Raw genomic sequence first — 9,527 nt, forward strand, 5'->3', positions numbered from 1 at the left:
CTTAGTAGCCTAGGGCCCTAACCTAGTAACCCAGTATCTTAACTTCGCTATCTTTGGGCCTAAATGGTCCCAACTTAGCTATGTTAGGGTCATACGTTACTAAGTTAGGGCCCTAGCATAAAAAATCGCTGTACGTCTTTAATCAGCCACTGTAATGCCATGGTATCTCTAGTACATATATTACATATGTACAATATATTCAAACAAAACGTTCTGTTAAATAAAAGATCATGTTTTTGATGTAGATGTGTTTATTACTTTTTTTGCCTGTACCTGATTGGATGAGGAAACACAAAACACAACAAGTACTTTTAAATTGTATGTTTAACCTAAATGATTTCCTGTATGTTTAAGGTATGTACCATGTATGTGCGTTGTCTCCCTTGCACTACAATGTGAACTGTAATATTTATCAATTATCTAATGACTAAATATGTTAAATGGTATGCTTTGGAGATGACTTGAATAGGCTCTGCTTGGTGTCTGATCCTTTTGCCATCAATGTTTAAGTCAATGGAATTGAAATTGAATATTTTTTCTATATACATATACACATATACACATATACACGGAAAAAATGGTAGAGAAGTGGAGAAAAGGAAAAAGTAAAACAGTTTAAGGTTGCGATGGGGGCAATTCACCTTTTTTTTTATCTGTATGCTATTCATTCTGTCCGCTGTTCTTTCGTCTCTGTATGACCCCGGCTACTGAGCGAAAATTTATCTCATGCAACACAATCAAATCATAATTGTACACATGTTCTTGCAATTATTAATATGCATTTCCAGTAAGATCTGTTTTCATTAACGACATTCTGTAGCATATCTTATTTCTCATACCTCAAAAATTTATAATTAAATAATTTCATATATAAAGATAACGACTGAAATTCTTCAAGACACAAGCCATATAAATAAGTTTTCTCATTTGTTCTGGTTATTAGAGCTATTTTAAAGACAAGATAACCATCCACTAGAAAAATCAAATAATCATTATTTTGAACTATAATCGTTTCAACATTAGAAATATTACAATCATTATTATCATGATATGAATAATATCAGGAAAACATCGAACACGGGGTCAGGCAGCTGAGGACATCCTTACCTGCATGGATCAATCAAGTCTTTGTACTCCAAAACAACTGTTAAATTTCTAAACAATGAACTGGTGTAATAAAACTGTAATTATGTTATAATATTAGTGTTTAGTTTCGTGGTGCTAGAGTTGCCATGTACCGGTTAGATTTCGTTTCACTCAGACAATATTTAATTAAATTTAAACCGCCAGGAATATGAGGAACTATACAGTAATGATTGAATATGGTTTCTTTAATGAGGAAATCGGATGCAAGCATATTTCACCGGCGACAAATCCAAGTAAAAGAAATTTTTATTCTAGATAAGGACTGATTAAAAACAAGATTGATTTTTTGCTCGCATTAATTTTGGTCCTTTGAGCTCCCTCTCACGACGGCCATCTATAAATGATAAATATAATAATAATAATAATAATAATATCTTTTATTTAACCAGGGTAACATATTTAGACAATGTCTAGTTTACAACATGGCCCTGCATCAAATATATTTACACAAGCATGGCATAATTTAAAATAACGATATAATATAACAATGTAATAAATATATAATTATCATCACAGCTTAAATATGATTTATAAATGAACGCTTGTATATCACACAAGTGTTGCTGAAGGACATTATTAAAGCACAAGGAGTCGAATATACATACAATGCTAATATAGCAAAAGGTAAAAATTGACAGAATATACACTAATATAGTGTGAATTAAAATGGTACAATGAAGTAGGTGATCTAAAATTAAATTTAGAAGATTGAATATTACTATACTAAAATATCAGTGTAAGGGATGAATCACAGATATAACTATATATTCTATTAATAATCACAAAAGAAATATTTAGAAATTAAAACTAGACTAGTTGAAGTAATTTATAAAATATTGCAGTATATATATATATATATATATAGCTAAGATTTTGAGAAGTAAAGCTGCAGGTATCTAGTTTTAAAAATCCCAATACTAACTGAGTCTCTAATAGTATCATTAGCTTCGTTCCATAAAATTGAACATGTATATACAAATGAACGTTTGAAATAGTTTGTTCTGGCTGTTGGAACATACAATTTGTTTGATATAGAAGATCTAGTGTTTCTGCCATTCACATTTTTTACATAAGAAAACATGTTTGTTAAAATACCTGGTGATTCACAATGTAAAATTTTGTAACACAAAACCATTTTTCTAAAATCGTAAAAGTCTGCAATTGGCATCCATTTTAATTTTTCAAAGAGGGATTTGGAGGGAGTAAGAATATCTCTAACAATTAATAATATCCTGGCTGCTCTAGATTCTCTAATACAACTATCGTCAACAAATTTCGCGGAATACTAAAAAATAGTAAACACCTCACTGCCGAAAACGAAATATATCGAGATTAAAAGTTAGTATGTACTTAGAATTTCACGACGGCTTGGCCACCATGTTCATCAAGCTGATATATATGTCACATCGGATGCAAGCCATCGCCTATTCCTTCCTCTTACATATGTAGCAGGGCTCCCCATGGGAGAACATTAACAGCAATGAAATATTCTGCTATTCTTTTTTGCGGTTTGTTTGACCCCGTAAGTAAAACAAGCTATCCACACAATAGGACTTATTTTGTAATGGCAAAGACAATTTAGTGCTTGAACAACATAATTAGCGTTATCTTCACTTTATTTACTTTACAAGTGCACATATCTAGTTATATCAACATATATTAATCACTGTTGTTAACCCTACGAAGGACCTACTGTGAGAAGAAACCGGGAATATCTAGTGAAAACCCTTATGGTTAGACATACCTTTCAACATACGATCGGGCAATGGAACATCGGCACTTAGGTTAGGGGCGAGTGTGGTACCACAGTGTAACCTGACCACATAATTAACGAAACCGGGATAGGAATGTTACTATATTCTGTGTCTACACTTGTCTATTTGACAATAGTAATCTCTGTTGTTTATTTGTTTCTAATGACATGGATCATGGGTCTACCTTGATGGTTCAAATAAATTTGAAGAATTGTTTCAATTTTCTGCTTAAATTTATTGGTCGGTGATCTCGATTCCTGAAAATTTTATAAACATGGGTTAAATTATTGGATATCACTATCCTCTCAAAGACAAATAGATTCATTTCATTATGTGATTCCACGATAAAATTAAATGTATAATATAGATGTTGATATTCTACCTTTTTTCTAACGTGTCAATGTGCATTATACTAGTAATTTCAGCAAAATCGGGAATATCGATTTAGAACTTAACAATCTCTTATCACATCCTTCCCATGTTTTATGTTATGTCAACAAAATCTTCTGTGCCTCTTTCACAGAAAATACTTGATGACGGAAGCATGTTTAGTATCGATTTAGTGATAAGAAAGCATGTCACTGCATATTGCACTGCTTGGTCTCAACACACCAATCTATACTTTATTATTAGCTATTATTCATACAGGAAATGATGACAGGTAAACACCACTTTAAAAAGTATAACTAGAGCAACCATCTTCTTTAAATTGGGTTCATTCAAATCACCCCTTATCATTCAAACCTCAACTGGATAAAAGAGTAATTAAAATCAAGTTGAAAATCCTAATAAATTATGTATAACCAGCCTACCTTCGTCGGCTGAACGTGATTATTTAGCTATGTTGGCAGCTAGTTATCGCTATGATGTAGAGCTAATTTTTGTGGACAGCTTGTTATTATGAACAGCTAATTATAGAGGAGAGCAAGCTTTTGTGGACAGACAATTATTATCAACAGCAAGTTTTTGTGGACAGACATTTATTGAAAACAGCTAATTATGGTTGACAGGTTTTTTTTGTGGACAGACAATTATTGCAAACAGCTACTTTTGGTACACAGTTAATTATGTTGGACCGCAAGTCTTTGTAGACAGACATTTTTTGTAAACAGCTACTTATGGTTGACACCTAGTTATGCTGGACCGCAAGTCTTTGTGGACAGACATTTATTGTAATCATATAGTTATGGTTGACAGCTAGTTATGGTGGACAGCAAGTAATGTGGACTGTTATTTTTTGTAAACAGCCAGTTATTGTTGAAATTTAGTTATAGTGGACACCTACTTATGATTGACAACTATTTTTTGTAGACAGACAATTAATGTAAACAGCTAGTCATGGTGAACAGCTAGTTTTCCTGGACAGCTAGTTATTGTGGACAGACAGTTATTGTAAACAGCTAGTGAAGGTTGACAGCTAGTTTTCCTGGACAGCTAGTTATTGTGGATAGACAGGTATTGTTAACAGCTAGTAAAGGTTGACAGCTAGTTATTGTGGACAGACAGGTATTGTAAACAGCTACTTATGGCTGACACTTAGTTTTTGTGGACAGACAATTATTGTAAACAACTAGTCATGGTTGAAAGATAGTTATGGTTAAAATTTTGTTATGGTGGTCACCTAGTTATGCTGGACAGCTTGATTTTGTGCACAGACAGTTTTCTAAACAGCTAGTTATGGTGGATAACTAGGTTTTTTGTGGACAGACAGTTACTGTAAACAGCTAACTATATGGTTGACAGCTAGTTATGCATTGACAGTTATTACAAACAGACAGTTATGGTTGACAACCAGGTATTCAGCGGATGTTTGTCTTCGTTTCATTTGTTTTAGGTGAGAATCAAAAATCTGTTAATAATTAACATTTCATCCAATAATTACGCTTGTTTGACAACAAATATGGAACGTGGTAAAATTCGTAGTAGTGGTATTGTTTTTGTTTACAAACCGCAGTGTGAAACCACTTTCTAAGTATCCGATTGGTCATTTATGACCCAAAACAAATCTGATTGGCTTCCCTCTGGCCTTTGACCATGGACTGTTTTTACTACTCTCACTTATTTTTTTTTTTTTTTTTGTCTCCCTTGCACTACAATGTGAACTGTAATATTTATCATTTATCTAATGACTAAATATGTTAAATGGTATGCTTTGGAGATGACTTGAATAGGCTCTGCTTGGTGTCTGATCCTTTTGCCATCAATGTTTAAGTCAATGGAATTGAAATTGAATATTTTTTCTATATACATATACACATATACACATATACACTGAAAAAATGGTAGAGAGGTGGAGAAAAGGAAAAAGTAAAACAGTTTAAGGTTGCGATGGGGGCAATTCACCTTTTTTTTATCTGTATGCTATTCATTCTGTCCGCTGTTCTTTCGTCTCTGTATGACCCCGGCTACTGAGCGAAAATTTATCTCATGCAAAACAAGCTTATCATAATTGTACACATGTTTTTGCAATTATTATTATGCATTTCCAGTAAGATCTGTTTTCATTAACGACATTCTGTGGCATTTCTTATTTCTCATACCTCAAACATTCATAACAAGTTGCTTTCCTTCAAAAAGGAAAGCAATACGTTGGGCACATGTAGTGTCTCTTGATAAGATATTATCGATGTTGTTGTACTGTAGTTACGGTAATTTGATATAAGAACAGCTTGAAAGTTTTGTTCCTTGATTTTAGGGACCACACTTCCATTATATTTAACAGTTTTGCTTTGTCCGGTCAGAGATGTATTGGCTAGTTATACAGCAGATGCAGGTGTCAATATTTTTTCACAGATTATCAATTCAAGTACGTATCCTAAGAAGCATAACATGTTTTCTCTGTTGAAAAAAGCTTGTATCATATACCTAATATGGGTAATCTTATAAGCATTTACCATTCACATGGATTGAAATTAAACCATTAAACATGTATAATGAAAGTAGTGTTTTATTTTTTATTTCTATATATTTTTTTTTCAAATACATCGATACGATTAAATGTTTATTGCATCCAAGTGTAACATTGGTTCAAAGAAGTTAGTTTGAATACAAATATTTCTAATGTTATTTTTTGTTTGTTTTAGAATAGCATCAGATCTATATATATCCAATTTTGTAAAAAAATAAAAATAAAAAAAAAAATAAAAAAAAAAAAAAATCCTTTCCATATTTGACAAAATTTTCTTATAAAACACTTAATCAAAAGGTTGATCAATATGCACAGAGAAATTAGGAAAAGTTTCAAAAGCAATACATATATATAAACCATAGCAAGGATTAAAAATAGGATGTCTTGTAAATTTATCTATCAAATATCTATCCTTTCAAGACATAATAGAGACTAGACCAAGGTCAGACATAGTATAGACCAGACCAAGGTCAGACATAGTATAAACTAGACCAAGGTCAGACATATTGTAGACCAGACCAAGGTCAGACATAGTATAGACCAGACCAAGGTCAGACATATTATAGACCAGACCAAGGTCAGACATAGTATAGACCAGACCAAATTTATTTTTTACTTCTGTTCAACACGGAAGTGTCACTTTAAGAAAGTACCAGCGTCACTGTTTTATCTCAGCCAAACTATTTGTTTTTTGGGATGGGGTCACCAAGGGAGATCGCCGGTACAGCTAAGAACTGATTTGTGCTTTTTAGCCTAGTAATAAATCCCGTGCTGATAAACCAATACATGGGCTGCTCCAGCTTAATAATGAATGCGGTTAGTGTCAGGTTTTGTCGTCTGTTTAATATCAGTTAAACTGAAGCATGTCCTTTCTACGATGGCCGACAAGAGCCTGGCAAAATGAAATGAAAAAACTGTAACACTTTTTTTCATGGTACATTTTTTTTCACATCTTTTTGTACCATTGTATGGTACAGAAAGTGTATCTTTTTGTACCAAAAAGCGGCCGAAAACAGCCATGGTACAGAAACATATGAAACGGCCAGACATAAGGGTGACTGAGTTTGACAAATGACTCCCAGATAAAACTGTCATCACATAGCCTGCCAATTAGCATCCGGAATGTCTGGCTACTAAATGATCCAATCGTCATTTATATTGATATGGGGCCTGCAAAATGGTCAATTGTCTATTTTAACTTTTAAATGACTTTTCATTTTAAAAATAACGTGTTTAATATTTTTTTCCAGTGAGGAATTATCTGTACTTACATTGTCAATGTATCCAATCTGCCTCAACTTCTCGAGTACAAGAAACTATAAACACCGATGGGGTCCGTTTTGGGGAAATGGGACCATCAATTTTATTACGTAATAAAAACTTCTGGAGTAAAAGATATTATAGACACCGATGGGTTTCGTTATTACGCTTTTAGCAGTGAAATATCGAAAATTAATTATTCTATAAAAGTGGAAAATGGAAAAAGTTAAAAGATGATCCGGTATATTTTGCTATGAAAATGTAATAAACAGCATATCTAACAGCATCTTCAATAATACCAAATGTATTTCACTCATGTAACTAATATTTTGATATTTTTCACGAATGCACAAATATCGAAATATTAGCCCCACTCGTAAAATAAAGTTGGTTTTACTGAAGACATCGAGGAATATATATATATTGTAAGACCATTAGAGAAATGCTGTAATGTTTTTTTCAATCGTTCAATTGTTTATCTCTAAAATGGAAATGACATTATACAAGTTGAATTTAATAATTCTTAGCCCCAAGGTACACCCTAATACACTATAGTTTCGACTCGATTTGTGTCCTCAGAAGTGATTTATACACTTTTCGGCTTGTTGTGAAGGTGTTATCAAACATTTGCTATTCGGGGTCAGCCCTGATCATGGTGTTGGATAACGACATTCCCGATGTTCTGATGGTACAGTTTTTTCACATCTTTTTGTACCACGAATGGTACAAAAAGATATGAAAAAACTGTAACGTTTTTTTCTTGGTACACTTTTTTCATATCTTTTTGTACCAAAAATGGTACAAAAAGAAATGAAAAAAGTGTAACGCGGTACAAAACCTTTCACATCATTTTGCCCGCTGATACCGACTATTGGTACATAAACATGTGAATGTAAGCTGTGTTTTTTCCTAAGTAGTTTATAATCTTTCTGTAACACATATAGTACAAAATGATTTGAATTTTCACATCTTTTTGTACCATGGTACACTTTTCTATGGTACAAAAAGATATGAAAAAACTGTACCATTGAAAAAAGTGTTACAGTTTTTTCATTTCATTTTGCCAGGCTCTTGTCGGCCATCGTACCTTTCAGATATTTAATTATAAATAGTCCGAAGAGTTCTTACAATCTGATCCGCTATAAATCTGTTCACTGGAGATTTCCCCCACATCGGCAAAAGATGCTGCCGATGCATGCATGCATGCCCTTTCGGATATTTAACTGACCTTTTCACGGAAGTTACTGGTCCTAGCACATGCGCAAACTCGCTTTTCCCCATTGGCAAAAGTGATCAAATTTCTTAACTCGCCGATGTATTACCTGCGTGGGGCTCAGGCCCCACGCAATTAAATAATTTCATATATAAAGATATACGACTGAAATTCTTCAAGACACCAGCCATATAAATAAGTTTTCTCATTTGTTCTGGTTATGAGAGCTATTTTAAAGACAATATAACCCTGACATGTGTACGACTGTTGGTTCTACAATTTTAATACTAATATAAACGAAAATAGTCCTTAAATCAACCATCCACTAGAAAATCAAATAATCATTATTTTGAACTATAATCGTTTCTACATTAGAAATTTTACAATCATTATTATCATAATATGAATAATATCAGGAAAACATCGAACACGGGGTCAAGCAGCTGAGGAGATCCTTACCTGCATTGATCCATCAAGTCTTTGTACCCCAAAACAACTGTTAAATTTCTAAACAATGAACTGGTGTAATGTAACTGTAATTATGTTATGATTATACTGTATAATTTTGCGGGGTCAAACATCAAACAGGGGTCAAGCAGCTGAGGAGATCCTTACCTGCATCTAAACAATGAACTGGTGTTATATAACTGTAATTATGTTATAATAATAGTGTTTAGTTTCGTGGTGCTAGAGTTGCCATGTACCGGTTAGATTTCGTTTCACTCAGACAATATTTAATTAAATTTAATCCGCCAGGAATATGAGGAACTATACAGTAATGCTTGAATATGGTTTCTTCAATGAGGAAATCAGTATGCAAGCATATTTCACCGGCGACAAATCCAATTAAAAGGTATTTTTATTCTAGATATGGACTGATTAAAAACAAGATTGATTTTTTGCTCGCATTCATTTGGTCCTTTGAGCTCCCTCTCACGACGGCCATGTATAAACAATAAATAGATTCTCAAATACAACAGAGACTATCGTCAACAAATTTCGCGGAATACTGAAAAAATATTAAACACCTCACTGCCGAAAACGAAATATCTAGATTAAAAGTTAGTATGCATATAGAAAACGACGGCTTGGCCACTCTTTTTATTCTAGCTGACACATATGTCAGATCGGATACAAGCCATCGCCTATTCCTTCCTCATACACAACTATATGTAGCAGAACTCCCCATGGGAGAAAATAAACAGCTATGAAACATTATGCATTTTGTTTTTATTTGTTTGCTCCC

The 9,527-nt window shown here is 33.2% G+C and overlaps 1 long non-coding RNA gene across 1 annotated transcript; it reads right to left on the reverse strand.

Moving 5' to 3' along the window:
* Positions 1–1,968: 1,968 nt before the first annotated feature.
* On the reverse strand, positions 1,969–9,454 carry LOC117343793. Its single transcript, XR_004536083.1, has 2 exons — positions 8,156–9,454; positions 1,969–6,676 (listed from the first exon to the last, which is right to left on the reverse strand). It is a non-coding gene; the product is annotated as an uncharacterized LOC117343793 (long non-coding RNA).
* Positions 9,455–9,527: the final 73 nt, after the last annotated feature.

Source organism: Pecten maximus, chromosome 15, assembly GCF_902652985.1.
Source record: "Pecten maximus chromosome 15, xPecMax1.1, whole genome shotgun sequence".
Lineage (NCBI taxonomy): Eukaryota > Metazoa > Mollusca > Bivalvia > Pectinida > Pectinidae > Pecten > Pecten maximus.